A 15,784-nucleotide genomic window follows, 5' to 3' on the forward strand; every position below is an offset into this window, starting at 1 on the left:
CTCTACCTTACCCCACCCCACCCCCAAAAATTAACAGCCTAGACAGAAAGCCATGGAAGGGAAACCCTTAAAAATTGTGATAAGGGATGCTGAAGTGTAGCTCTCCACAGCTGATGGCTTCTGGCAGGGGTGTGAGTGGAGAAGGACTCAATTTTCTTTAAGGGGCAGGCCACTGAGAGTCTGATCATGCTCCAGTGAGTATGTGGGCAACACAAATTGAACTTGTTTATTTTTAATCTTCTTCTTCTTTTTTATCAGGGTGAGGTCACAAGGGTGGGGGGCCAGACCCAAGAGGTCTAGGAGGTGAATGCAATTGAGGTACTTAATGTGAAATTCCTGAATAATCAATAAAAATACTGTGTGAAAAAGTATCCATTAGCTACTCTCTCTGTGGGGTAATAAAGACAATAAAAAATGTTCTGGGTGAATATAACTATGAGACAAACAGGTGATATTTCTGAGAGACTACAAAAGAAAGTACCAGAGAGAAATATGAATAAAAATTCTATTATTTTTAATTGACAAGAAAATTATATATGCATTGACCATAGGTAACGTGATGGTTTGAAGTGTACACACATTGTGGAATGATTAGATTCAGCAGATTATAAATGCATTATCATATATAGTGATTATGTTTTGCAGTTAGAACTTTTAAATATCCATTCTCATTGATTTTTTTTTCAAGAATACAGTGTATTGTCATTTCCTGTGCTCACCATGCCACACACTTAAGTCTGTTGATACTACTTGTCCTATCTAACTAACGTCCTTCAGCCAACATCCCCCAGTCCTCCATATTCTAATCATCCTAGCCTGGCTAACCACCATTCCCACTCCACGGTTCACTTCTATGAAATCAACTCTGTGTCGAGTCTACAGATGTGTGAGATAGTGTCTTCAACTTTGTGAGGGCCTGTGGGATGGCTCAGCAAATAAAAGTGCCTACTACCAACCTTGAAGGCTTAAGTTTGATTTCTAAGACCCACCTGATGAGAACTGACTCTTAGAAGTTGTCTTCTGACCTCGCAACAGTCATATATACACACACACACACACACACACACACACACACACACACACACACACAATAAGTAAGAAGAAAAACATACTGTTTCATGAATCACCTGGGAGACCAGGCTTCTGGCATGTCTCTAAGGGATTGTTTAGATTAAAGCTTCTGAGTATGCCTGAAAGATTATCTTGAACAGGTTAAGCAAGGTGGAAAGGCCCATCTAAGGGAGGGTGGCATCATTCCCTATGCTTGAATCATGAACTGAACAGAAAGGAGGCGGCTAGCTGAGAATGAATGGCCAGCACTCTCTGCTTCCTGGAAGCAGATGCAATGTGAGCAGCTGCCTCAGGCTCCAGCCTCCAGAGCTTCCCAGCCATGATGGACTGTATTCTTAAACCATGAGCTGAAATAAATCCTTTCTTCCTGAATCTTTTGTCAAGATATTTTATCGCAATGAAAGGAAAAGTAACTAGTTACAATGGCCCAGGCTGTTCTTGAACTTACAACTTCCCAAATGCTGAGAATATATTTGTAAAATCACGTATCTGATGTCAATTCTGTTGCTTTTGCTCACAAATCACATTCAGGAAAAAAAAGAAAAAAAAATCTGTCAGTTCAAGGCCAGCCTGGTCTACATAGTGAGTTCTAGGACAATCAGAGATATGTAGAGAGACCCTGCCTCAAAACAAACAAACAAAAAAAAAACAAGTACTTGAAATACATGAATTTGAAAGAGAAAAAAAAAAACATTCATAACCAAATAGGAACAGAACACAGGAAATCATACAGACAGCCCCAAATCTGGAATGTTTTTTACTTCTTTTTTTAACTTAGTTCACCTAGTATAGTACTGTATAAGTGAGAACTCTCTTAAAATCTCTATGGCATGGTTTTCCATCTGTTAAGTGAAGTTCATAATGTTTTTGTATAGATTTGAAGGAAGGGATAAAATATGCTTAAAGTGTTTATCACGCCAACTATTCATTAGAACTACGTGATGTAATGTAATTTATTTTGTCTTTAGAGTTCAGTAGATAGAGTGTATATGTAAAATTAGGAAGTATCAGAATATATTACCAAAGGACTTTAGGAGTCTCTTGCTAAAAATGGTAGCTGGCTTTCTTTCTAGAAAAAATTGAAATGTAGGCTTAGAGAGAGAGGCCTGTCTATATCCTGTCCAGTCCCTTGATTTCTGTGGACACTGATTTTCCCATTTGAAAACTACCATGAAATTCCCAAGGCAGAGGTAGAGAATAAGCTAGAAAAATAATTTTCAAGTCTTACTTTTAAAAATACTTTGGCAGGCTGGACAGTGGTGGTACATACCTTTAATCCCAGCACTTGGTAGGCAGAGGTAGGCAGATATCTGTACATTTGAGGCTAGCCTGATCTACAGAGTGAGTTTCAGGATAGTTAGAGCTGTTACACAGAGAAACCCTGTCTCAAAAAAACAAAAAACAAAAAACTTGGCAATCTGGGGGTGTCAGCATCAGACTCCTATAATGTCACAAGCTGAGATCCCCCTTGAAGCGAATTCATTAACTCTTTTCCATTGTGTGACCCAATCATCTGTGTCACAGTAGTCAAAGTGTTTGCCAAAGAATGGGACATTGGATTCATCCTTCTACTCTCTTTAGCCTACACTTCCTCAAACTAAAAAACCATTCACAACGTACATGTAGCTATCCTTTCCGAAATGAGCAAAGGGGGTCCAGTTTGGGGCCATTTTTAATCATGGAATAAACTTAAATGGAGGCTAACCTTTTGGGTCGTTGGCCAGCCTTTTGTAATGAAATGACCCTTGTAGGAGACAACAACTGGACTGTGATGCAGCAGCTCCCCTAAGAGACGGTGTCCCCAGGAACGTTGTCTTTCTTCTGCATGTGTGTCCTGACACTCCTCACCCCAGATTTCTTCTTCAACACACAAAGCCATCCCATCCTATGACCTACAGTAATAGACATATGAACTAGACAAGGTAGGTTAATATCTCATTTCTTCTTTCAACTTGGCATGGTTTTATACAATAGACAGATTCCTAACAGGTTTTTCTAGATTTCACTCCCCACTCACCTACGTGTTCCTGCAAATATACATGTCCTTGTTACTCAGTCTTGCCCCCTCTCTCTCCCTCTCTTTAGTTCTAACATACAACCATTCAAACCCAATTCAGAGACTTTAGTCTCCCTCAGATCCTTTGCGTCAGAGTCCTTACAAACCAGATTCCTAAAATTGTATTCTAATTCCAGGGCAACCTGACAACCTGAGCATTTGTTTTCCTATGGCTCAGAAATATCCCTGAAAATAGCCCTCCTCTTCTTAGAGTGAATGACCCAGGACAAATATTTCAGCTTGTCTTTCTCTGTTCTCTTTTGGGCACTCGCTTTCCCTCTCTTCCTTTCTAACATTTACAGTTCTCGTTTTCTCCATCCCAAGGAGTTTGTTTGTTTGTTTGTTCATCTGATGATTTAGTCTGTAGGGTTTTTTTTTATTTACTGGGGGGTGGCGGGGGAGGGGGGACCCTGTTTGTTTAGTTGGTTGAGTTTTTGTTTCATTTTGGTTTTGCCTTCCTTGTCTACATTTTTCTTTCTGTTTTTTTTTTCTTTTTCTTGAAATGTTCCAAATTAATTTTCTCTAGTTCTTGACTTTAGAGGACGCTGACCTTCCATTCCTGACTGCTTGAAGTTAGAGTGTTTAGGACAGCCAAATTAGGCAGGCAGAGCGCCGAAGTTAAATAAGCCTATATTCAAATATCCACTGTGCCACTTACCAACTCGGTGACCTAAGTTAATTTCTTACCGCTCTAAGCTCAGTCGTTACAGGTTTGTGCTTTAACCAGCCGGACTCATTTAAAATGACGCTCCCCACTATGTAGTGCTGATATAAGGAGGAAATGTGATCAACAAGGAGCTGGTGAGCACCGTGGCTAAATAAACTAAATACTTTATCACTAACTCCAGTCACCGACTCACTTTTGTGTAGCTGAGGTTTCCTGACTTCACATTGTTCTCGGTGAATATTATCCGTAATATAGTTGCCATACTTTTCCTAGGAGTCTATTTCCAGTCACTCCAGAAAGTGGGCGCTACCTCACACCATAGAAACAATTTCATTCAAGTCCAACTCAGTGGAGCAATGAACTTCCTAGAATGACATACAGAAGCTTCAATAGCTCACCAAAAGCTCACTAAGGCAGATTACAACTCATGAAGCACATCCCTGGGTCCCCTGTGCCACTCGGTACACCACATAAAGTCTTCTTTCTCTTCATTAAAATGTCATTGCGCCAATAACCTCGGGCACGGGCCTTGTTCTTCTCAATTTCTTGTAAATTTCATGAGCCTCCCCTTTGCCTCTAAGAAGGTCTGCTTCCAGCCTAGGAAACAGCTGCACAAAAAATAGTCAGGTGACTATCTTTTTAGCTTTCTCTCATGGTCTGAATGAAGTTTAGCATAAAGTCTGGAAGAAGCAACGTAAATATGTCTTAAAGTGAGTGTTGTTGGGTCCTTGATTGCCCGCCTCTCTCCTGCATGATCCAGCTTCCCCTCAACAGCTTTCGCCTGAATACTAACCACGAAGATTATGATGAGTATGAAAACGATGACTACAAAACACCACTAAATTAGAGTCCTGGTGTATCACAAGGTGAAGAGCGCAGGAAGGAGTCACATATGCCAAGGTCTTCAAGATCTCACGGTGGGAAAGTCAGTGATGTAAATAAGAGAACCCCAGAGTGAGAGGTCTGACATTTCTGTCAGGCACCTCCTTGAACCATGGCTTGTTCTAGCTGAAGTGCTTGCCAATTTCTCATGTCCTTTCCTCTTTCTTCACTTTTAGCCCATCCTCAGAAGCCAAGGGTCCATCATATAGAGAGCATCCCAAGAAAGTTTATAAGGAGCATTTGTAGGATGGTGTTGAAAAAATCAGAAGCAATTCAAGCACCAAGTATTATCCAAAAAAGAGTATAGTTTTAGAGTTTGTTGTTTGTGATGATGACACTCCCCTTCTCTAGAATCCAAGCCTTTCTCTAAAAGTACAGAAAGAATACAAATGTAAATTATTACTACTTGTAGTAATTAAACTGAAAATCACAGAGGAAGTAAAAACTAGTATTTTATATTAAACTAGGGGCTTTTGGTATTTGAAAGCCAATACAATGATGTCAGAACCATCTGTTTCAAGATCAGCATCCGAGGCTGTAGGGAATGGTTTAGTTGGTAAAGCATTTGCAAACAAGTGTGAGGACCTAAGTGTGATCCACAGAACCCATGTGGAAATGTCTGCAGCCCTGGAGAGCTGGAGACAAGGGGATCTATGGGGTTCAGTGGATAGCCAGTCTACCTAGCTGTGAGCTTCAGGCCATGAAAGATGTTTGTCCCATAGGAGATGGACAGTGTTTCTGAGGAATACCCCCAAGATTGTCTGCTGGACCGCACACACACACTCACACTGGAGTGTTCACAAACACACACATACACTTTTAAGGGTGAGCATAGTAATAGGATTTTCACATAATGAATATGAACCCAAATGACGTCAAACCTAATAAAGACTTCCAAGGAGTCTTTCCAAGGAGAACTTAGGAGACAGTTCAAAAAGACCAACCAGGAAGAGAATTACATTCCTGAATTTGCAGAAATAGTCAGTTCATTGGATTTACCAGTTTAGATTGTCTCTTGGATTTCATTTTATGAACTTGCTATCAGATGCTAAAAGAAATGCTGTGTGGCTATTTCTTATGCAAACTCAGGCTAGCAATTATAAATAAATATAAATAGCAGTTCATGTCTCATTCATCCCCACAATTATACATTAACACAGGGGCTAGGAGATGGTTCACCTGTTAAGAGCACATACCAATCTCCCAGCGAACCCAAGTTTAGTTCCCAGCACCAAACTCTGGCAGCTTGCAAGGGCCTGTAAACTCAAGTTCTAGGGATTTCAGTGCCTCTGGCCTTCATAGCACTCCAGTACACACACACACACACACACACACACACACACACACACACACACTTAAAATAATAAAGATTAAAATCTTAAAATAAAAAAATATTAAAAGCCAAGTTACAAACCCCAAGGTCTTCTTTTTTTCCTATGATGAGCCCTCTCTATCACCAATGATCTGTTAACATTTTCCCCCATCTAGTTCTACATATGCTAAAAACTCAGTGATGACAAAAACCATGAAATAAAATTTGCATTCTAGTGAAACGATCCTGAAATTATCCTGCATTGGACAGAACCTTCACCTGTTCTCCCACAGTGCAGGTTCCTGGGAGCTCCTGCGTGGAATGCCTCTCTTAATGCCCATGGTAGCCAGAGTTGGTGGAAGAACCCCAAAATAAGAACAGATCCTTGGTGCCATCTAAATACCAGTATGTGGCATTGGCCCCTCCTTATTCGCAGCATGGTAGATAGTGCAGATGACACCCCCACCCCCCCACCCCCGGCATACTTCACACGTGTTCCAACTGCTTTGAGAAAGAAAAAGCAGGCGAGCAGCATCCGCGTTGAAATTAGGCAGACACTTCAGATTTCCATAGACAACCGAAAAGCTAACATCTGTTAGATTGCTCTCCCCCCCCCACACACACACACACCCCACCCCCGGTTTGAGGGCAGTCTGTGTTTAAGTCTTCGTATCTCTGAGTGTGTGCACACGGGCGGAGAGGGTGTAGCCTTCCATCCTCAAATCTGAAAAGATTGAGAGATTTCAGAGGGCCCAGATGTGCCAAAGGTCAGTGAGATCAATAGACAGGCCCTACCGCGGGAAGGAGAGGGGGGTCGGATGGAAACACTGTTGCAAAAGTGAAGCCACCCAGAGGTAAGGGAGTTTCTGAATAATTAAAAAGTTAAGAACGAGCAAACTCGGTTGCCATGGGGGAAGGAAGTAGGGTAAGGGATGGGGGGGGGGGGGGAAGCAGTTGATGTGGTAATTAACAATTTGGTGGGAGCCTGGGCAGGTCACCTCCTTTCTCAGATCAGAGCCCCATCAGAAATTCTTTCAAGTGTCCTTCTGCGTCGCCAAAGATGACAACAGCCAATCGATAAGTGCTTGAAATGAAAGGGGATGCTGGCGAGCCCCCAGGCTACAGATTTCCCACCGCCAGCCTTTTCTGAACTCCTGCAGCGGGCTTGGCACCGCCCCTCTTAAGTCGAGTTACCTTTTATTCCTAGGCTCCGGACGAAGGTGAATGCTCAGTTAGTTTATCTATTAAATGTCCGCGCTGGCTCCAGCTCTCAGATCGCGCCGCTGCGGTTCTCCCAGGCCTGCCGGCGGGACCCCAACACCGGGGAAGCTTGGCCTGCAGACCCGAGAGGACCGGCACCTCTGGGGCAGGCCCGAGTCTCCCGCAGTAGCGCTTCTGGGTTAGGACTGAAGGGTTCCAGACAGAGCAAAGGGCCAGCGACACTGCGGCCAATGGCGTTCACTTTTCCACTTCATTTATTTACAAACACAAATCACTAACCACAGAGCAAGACTGTACTGCAAAATTAAGTAAGGCTCGGACTCCACGATTCAGAATTCTAGATACTGGTGTGCTATCTTCCAGTATTCATCCTTCTCCTAATATGTCTTGATTTAACACAGCATTCCTCGGACGTTTTAATTAGGTAATTCATTAGTGAGTCAATACAGATTTTTATATATTCTTTTAGCTCAAGTGGTTAAGTCCTAATTTCAAAATGATTATAAAAAAACAGGAATAGACAATGCATAATAATTTTAATTTATATGCAAATCAATCAGTTCATCTTAAATGCCTTTTTACAAACAACAATCACTATACTGTAGCGTCAAAAACACTGGTCGAACCTCTCAGATAATTCGAAACAAGATCTGGATTGGGGAGAAAATTTAGAAGCACCAACAACAAATCAATAATTTGTGAGGCAGTTAAACGTCACTAGCCATTGGCATTTGCGTACTTGCTTGTTGTCAGATAAAGGAGCTGGGGCAATTGCTGGCCAATGCTGAAGGCTGGGGAAAGGAGATGGTAGCGTGTAGCCCGTCACAACCGGTTGAAAAGAATAGTATGCCTTTTCTAAATCCTGACTGAAACCAGTGAGTTGCCCGGGGTCACCCCATATCTGCCCTTGGTTTTGCCCTCTGTGATCACAGAGTGCTCCTCTTCTCAAAGCTTCCCATTTTCATTCCCACTCTGACAACCCTGCTGATTGCTTCAAAACACTGTTGGGGGGAAATAAAATTCAAAATCTTCCTAAAAGTCGTCTGAGTCTGTGGACCCTGCACCCTCCTCCTGAGCTTAACGTCTGCCATGTAGATGTCCTCTTTTCTCTCTCCCCCCCCCACCCCCGTCCCCTTAAATCTGATCATCCAATGGTCACCAGAAACGACTGACAGACACAGTCCAATGCCTTGCTTTGTATTATCTTTAGATATAGCTCAAATCTGGGGGGGGGGACAAAAGGGGTGTAAGCTTAAAGGTGTGGTGTACTGCTAAGACATACTGGAGGGCGCTTTTAAAAAACAAAAACAAAAAAAAACCAGGCTCTCGCACTGGAGTTGTTTATGTAAAAGTGTAACATCCTTGAAATTCACAGATACGTAGGTCAGTGTCTCCGAAGCCCAGGCTCGCAGTCCAGGCGACCTGGCCCTTGAGGAGCTAGTACCTTTGATGCTACAATCTTGTTTACATCTGCAAGACAGAGAACTGCTCGCTTGCCTTGGACACTCCCTCTCTCCCTCTAGCCCCTTCTACTTCGAAGTAGCAGTCAGAATCTAAATACAACCGCTGTGGCCCACTTTGGCGTTGCTGCTTTGACGAGGGGAAAGGAAGAAAAAGAAAAAAAAAAAAAAAACCTGAAATCCACGTCTTAAATCAGCTCAGTGGTTTGTTACCCACCCCTCCCCACCCCCAGCACCCTGCCTCCCTGCTGCATGCCTAATGTATTCCCTGGTGATTCTGAGCATTAATTAGTTGTTTAATGGGAGTATGACTAAAAATGTAAAAGAAGGATTAGGAGCGTGAAACGTATGTCCAGCTTCTTCCCCACACTCGAGGAGGGAATGAGAATCATTCTGGATCTTCTATTTCTCCAGGAGCCATTTGCATTTCCCACCAGCTGCTCACTTCAGCTGCACTGGTGCTAGGCGATGCTGAGGACCCAGCTCAGCACGGAGGGACTGCAGCCGCCCAGACCAGGGTTAACCAGGCAGGGTGGGGGAGACTCCCGACAGACAAGGGAGTGTGAAGCGTCCACTTCGCTTCCCGGAGCCCCTTCCCCCAACCCTGGCTGCAAACCTCTGAATCCTGAGGAAAAGTGAGGAAAGAGTTGCCTGGGCAGAGATAGGCGCGGTTTTCTAGCCCAATTCCTTTCTCTTTTTCTCTGGTCTCAGGCCGGTCTTGACTTTCACATTCTTCCCACTTTTCTGTGAGATCCCCTAGCCTCACAGCTCCTGGCCAGGCTGATCTACTATGAGCACCTCTTAATTTCTAAAATGCAAGGCAAGGGGGGGGGGGGAATCGAAGTGGGACATTAGCTCATTATTTAGAAGGGTGAAGAGCCAGCAAAAATCGTGGATGGGCAGACATAAAAAATGTTGTCCAGGACATGTTCCGGTGAGATGAGACCAGAGTTCAGTTGGAGGACTTGTTGAAAATATTTGATTTTTTTTTTAATTATTTCAAAAGGCTCAGAAACAATGAGGAAACAGAAACAGAGTATGGCTAACCCCCCACCCCACCCCACCCCCACCCCGTCTTCTTTTAAATAGCACTGGGTTGCGTTCCCATTGGGTAAGAAGAGAAAGTTTGAGTTTTCATGGATGTTACAAGGTTGGAGATGGCTTAAAATGCAGACCTCTCGTCAGTTTTCTTCCAGGCTGAAGAGGCTGACTCTTTCCACAAAATGAGTCCATCTGTCGACTGTTAGCTATTTCAAAGTGAAGGGATTTGGCACTCAAAACAAATTGAGCGAGTTTGTTTGCCTGTTTTTACTGCTAACACCAATGAACTGAAAACACGGAGTCAGTCCTTCAAGAAAACATAGAACACACTCCAGACAGCCCCCAAATTCAGAGAAAGCTTGGCATGTTTGCGGTAGCCCCCTGGGTTAGCTTTCCTCCCGTATACCTCCCGTGAGCAGTCTTCAGAGGAGTCATCGTATTTTCCTCAAATTACATGAATTGGTGCGCTAAGTTAGGAAGAGCAGTATGAATTTTAGAGGGAACTCTGTCTCCTACTAGGGAGCAAGGAGGAATGAGCCTTAATGCCCGGTCTGCTCGGGTTTTGTTCCCCAGCAAGGATTAACACTGGTGAGAAACGGCGAACCCACGGGGTAGAGCTGTTTTCTGATACCTTCCTAAAACATATATTGACAGGATGACCTTGAGATCGAAAGAAATTTGTCCCATATGCCTGGCAGACGCCTTCACACCTGGTCCTCCAAGCGAGTCATATTTATAGTCTTCCATCCAAAGGCAAGACCCGGGCAAAATATTCTGTTCGTTACCAAAATACAGGCACATTAGGAAATCAAAAAATGAGGATTCAGAAGGAGGACGTATTTTTGGAGTAGGAATGGCCCCTTAAATTCAACCTTAAATACTCCAGACTTAAGAGCAAACGCTCACATGGGGGAAGCTTCCTCCTCCTTCCCCACCCCCATCCCATGCAATTTAATACTACTTGCAGTCAGGAACCTTAACCTCGTCATTTTAAAAAATGAGATATCCGTGACCCGGGGTGAACTTATTGAGTGTAGGTACTGCAGAGGAAATTCTAGACTCTGAGAGTCCCAGCCTTGAGCAGGAGATCCCATCCCGGACACGGGCAGGCCTGTGGCCCCATCTACCTGCTCTCTAACAGTGGGATCGCTGGGATCCACCAACCTTGACCTCAGACACGGTGCCCTAGCCGCGCCTGAACTACGATCCAGGCCTTCCTCTGATCTCTCTCTCTCTCTCTCTCTCTCTCTCTCTCTCTCTCTCTCTCTCTCTCTCTCTCTGTTGTGGTCCTCCCACCTTCTGCTCGCTCACCCCATTTTTCCAACTTCTCCACAGTCACCTCCACCTCCCCACCGCATCCATCCACCCATCTCCACTGCTGCCCTCTGGATCTCTCCCTTCCCTCCCTCCCACAGCCCCTGCAGCCATTCGGTGCTGTAACCGGGTCTCCTGCGCTCTGCAGGCCCGAAAGGAGGTCACGCGCGCACACTCACACCCACACTCCCGAAGCCTCAGCCGGATCAAACCAAGGCACACCGCCCTTTGTTTCATTTCGTGGGCCACTGTCCTGGTCCCTTCCTCATAAGCAACCCAGATTTTGCTCCGCGCGCAGCGCGGGTAAGTTGGCTGCCTCCCCAGGCCCTGGCCCTCCTACTCAGATTTAGAAGGGCCCCGGGTTTGACGCGCGATCCTTTTCGGTCCCCTCCATCCTATCCTCTCTCTTCGCCGCCCCCCCACCCCCCTTCCCCAGCTGAAGTGCTAGCTACAGCTACTGGGCCAGCTCCTGTGGAAGCCTCCAGCCCTGGTGCTCCGCTGCGGCTCCCCCTTCTCGCTCCCCCCCCCTCCCGGGGTTCTGTCCCGAACCGCAGCTACCCCGGCACGAGGGCCTCACTTCCCAGCCCTCGGTCGCCCCTGCAAGCTCCCCCCCCCCGCGCAGTGGCCCAAGCGCTGTGCTCGCTCCTTGCTCGCCCAGCGCACAACAGGCTCGGCCGCCCGCCCGCCCGCCCGCCCGCCCGCGCGCCACTGTGCACTGGAGTTTGGTGGAATCTCTGCTGACGTCACGTCACTCGGCACACGGAGTCGGAGCGCAGGGAAGAGAGAGGGATGAGCGCAAGGGAGGGGAGAGAGAGTGCGAGACCGAGCGAGAAAGCTGGAGCGCAGCAGACAGAAACTGCCCGCGCCCGCTAGCTTTCGCAGCCCCCTGCGTGGACCCTCTCGGAACTTGGCACCCTCGCGATCCGGCCGGTTCCCCCCCCAGGCCCGCTCCACGGCGCTGGCTGTGCAGCCCGAGCCTCCCGCCGCCTGGCAGTCACCCTGGGAAGCGGTGGGACACGGAGACAGCCGCTCTCTCCGGTAGCGGGTAAGTGGAGGCCCTCTCTCCCACAGAGCTGTGAGATAATGCGAGTCTGGAAATTTGTTCCACTTTGGAGAACCTCCGCCCTGTGTGATTTGTGGCTCTCCGGGCTTGTTTCTCCCGAGGTAGCGCAGTTGGCAAACAGATCTTGCAGAGCCCTGCTCGGTTTCGTCCTCAGCGGCAGACACTAGAACAATCCTGCCGGGCGTTGAAGTCTAGGGGAAGCCAGACATGGCTGGCATTTTAAAACGAGGCATCTTCTCTGAAATTTCGGTGCCCACAGGATAGGGAGGAATCCTCCGACCGAGGATTAGCTGACCCAAGATAAAGAGCCGGCTACAAAGTTTCGGCTACTGGAATAGATTAGTCCCTTCCCATCATTACCCATTGGAAAAAAGAGATTCCATCTTAACTGGCAGTTAGTGACCTCTCAGGCCCGAGCGAATTACCTGGGAGCCAGGCCTAGATGCCAAGCCCGCACAATTACTTCGGATTATAAATCCTTTAAATTGATCGCCAGTCAACTCCAATCTTGTACTTGAGGAGATGCATTTTAACTGGATGCTGGGAAGCAACTGTTTTTGCAACCGGTAACTAAGTAAAAAAATGCGATTCCAAACAGGGGAAATACGCTATTTTTTATTCCAATTTAATCACCTCCCTAAACAATTTAAAAATCACACTGTCCTAGGAGCTGGGACATTTTTTTCTTCTGTTATGTAGGAGTATTGTATTTTGTTAAGACAAATTAAAATGCGGGAAAACTTTTGCTATTATGAATTACAAAATAGGCATTCATACATTCTAAACTATTTACCGAACAAGTAATCTGATTTTAATAGGTCTCTTTGTATCCTTCTCAGACCAGTAATCACAACTAAAGATGTTTTAATCAAATGAACTAGCATTTGAAGGCAACTCCAATTAAAATGTATATACCAATAATTTCGCAAAAACAAAGCTCATAACCAAAATGAATTGAGGATTTGTTTTCTTGTTGATGTGACTGAAAATGAGCACAGGATTTCTATAATCAAACTTTAGTTTTTTTAAAAAAAGGAAGTAGCTGCTTCACTTATGGTATGTTATGGTTTGCCTCTGCAAAACTATGCTTAAGTTACTGCCTGCTTTGTCCTGTAAGTTGAGCACGGTTCCCCTTCTGATGCTCCAGAAGCCCAGATTCCACCGAGCTTTAGAGCTCGGCACATGCTAAAATGCAGAGCTGTGTTAAAGTGGTGTCTTAATTTCCTTAAATGATTACCCACTGCAAATTAATTTACTGGCTAATCACACCAATTTAGTTCATTTAAAACATATGTCCTTGGTGCTTTTTATTTTTCAGCTTTTCATGAATGGCTCTGCTCTGGGATAAGAAAGTAAATGGGGAAGGATTTTTGGAATGACTAAAACAGTAGTTTCTTCTACTGTTTCATTCTTGTGTTTGCTCATCAGAAATTGTTTTTAAGCAAACTGCTCCATTTCTTAGGGCTTGCCTGTCTGTCTGGCCAGAGCTGTGCTGTGCGTGCTAATTGCTGTGTAGTGCTTTTTAACATGATCATGATATAGAATGGAAGTTGACCCAAACCAGATTGCTTGGCATATACATTCCAACCAGAATGTGAACTTCTGGCATGAAAATAACTTCAAATCAGGGACGGTCTCCTATCTAAAATGTGGAGATTAGCCGTCGAAACCATTGTTGTAATCTGGCAGTGAAATTTGTCACACCTTAGCTGCCTTGATAGGACAAGTTTAAGTATCAGCAGATAAGGCTTGAAGATCTCTCTTTAAAAAAAAAAAATCTTCCTCAATTATTTAGACTGAACCCAGTTATTAGGCCTGGTAATTATATGGAGCATAAAATTAAAGTCTCAGAACCCAGGACTCCTGTTGCTGCAAAACGCATCTGAGAGTCCCAAGGAAGGACGTGTAGCAAGGACCTATGGATACCGTCTTGATCTTCTTTTCATTCCCTAGACTGAAGCCTACCCGGTCTTGAATGCTTGCTTCCTATTGCTTTGTTTGGTCTTCAGCACCAAAGCTTGGGGGGGGGGGGGGGAATGTATAGTAACCGACTTTGCACCCAGAGATCAGGTCTTTCACTTCGGTATATTTCAGTCCTTAAAAAATAAATAAATAAATACAACTATACGCAGTTGCCATCTGCAATGCTGTGGCTACCGCCTAATAATGCAGCCAGTTCAGACCATATAAAAAAAAAAAAGATTATCGAAATGATGATGCCATGCAAATTTCCCCCGAAATTATCATAAGTAAACATTTGAAGTCTGGACTAATAAAATCCCATCTGTGTTACTTCATATCGAGTTAGTAGAAAGCTGTGATAATGAATTTTGTAATATCTCCCGAACAGACATCTCAATCAGGGACTAATCCTGTGATTTTACTGCAGAATCGCTAAATCTGGAGCCGCCAAACTGCTACTTCTGGGCCCACGGGTCCACGAGGATCGGCAGGGTCCCTTCCACCCCGGTGCTCACTAGCTGGTGGGGGGAACTGCGTGTGGCTCCCCACTCTTGGATCCCCAGGCCACCACACCGGGCGGCCCCTCTTCCAGGCAGCGCGACCTTGGCCAGAGTCTCCTGGAGCTTGGGTTGCTCCAGGAGAGGCTGAGGGGCATGGAAATGCAACTCAGGCTAAAACTGGGCCCAGTGCGCCTAGGCCCTGCCTCTGCCCCTCGACCAGCCTGGCAAAGCCGGCTGCCACCTCCAGGCCTGGGCTCTAGGAGAAATGGACCCTCCGCTTGCAGGCATACCCTCGTTAGCAAGAGTCAGGAGCGGAGATTCGAGGGGCCTGAGAAGCGCAGCGCCTTCTTTTCTTCCTTGTCTTGAAAGCAACCACTCCATCTAGCCCTCCGCCACCCACCTCTCCCGGTTTGCCTGTGGCAAAGAAAAGGGGCCGCCCGCGTCAAAAGCTTGGCTGTCTGAGCTGCGGTTGGAAATTTGAAAAGGATCTAGCTTGCCTGAGACGGGGAAAGGCAGAGACTGGAGGAGCAGCCTCCCCAGTGCGTTGGGCTTGGCGGGCCCCTCCAGAAACGCTTGCCCGGGTCTCCCGTCTCGTTCAGCCCATCGCGTATCTCAGCTCTGCGATCTTAAATCATACTTTAGGGTAAATAAAAGGCTGGATGAGTATCTCCAGGGAAAAGTGTGGCTAAATATGGAAACGCGGCTCCTGGTGGACGAGAGGCCCTAATTCAGCTCGCTCCTGGAGCACCCTTAGCCGAGACTCCCTTCCTTTCAGAATTACAGAAAACCGAGGGCAAGTTGCTCTGTGGGACGGGGCAAGCTGTTTTCTGGCCTTCTGCAAATGTTTGCTGAGCTCAAACTGACTAACACCGTACTGAATGGTGATCTTTCCAAAGAGAAGTCTATTCTACCCACCCCCAAATGGTGTATAAGCTTAAGGTTGTTCCCGGGCCTAGGCGCCCTTGAACGTAGTGCCCGCAGCTTCTCCAGAAGCCCGCGGTTTTAATGGCCTCCTAACCTCTGGGCCTTTTCCCCCCTGCAACTGGGGACATAAATCCCTCAAGGTAAACATCGGTGGGAGTCCTGGATTCGAAGCTGGAAAGAGCTGCTCGGCTCCCAGAAGCTCTGGGGCGGCAGAAGCGTGCCTGAACCCCAGCACCTAGTAGGGTGTTAACAGGGGGAGTTGATCCTGACCTCCCCGCCAGCAGCCGCCTCTGGGCCTCCTGCTCCCGGCG

Source organism: Peromyscus eremicus, chromosome 6 (genome assembly GCF_949786415.1).
Source record: "Peromyscus eremicus chromosome 6, PerEre_H2_v1, whole genome shotgun sequence".
Taxonomy (NCBI): Eukaryota; Metazoa; Chordata; class Mammalia; order Rodentia; family Cricetidae; genus Peromyscus; species Peromyscus eremicus.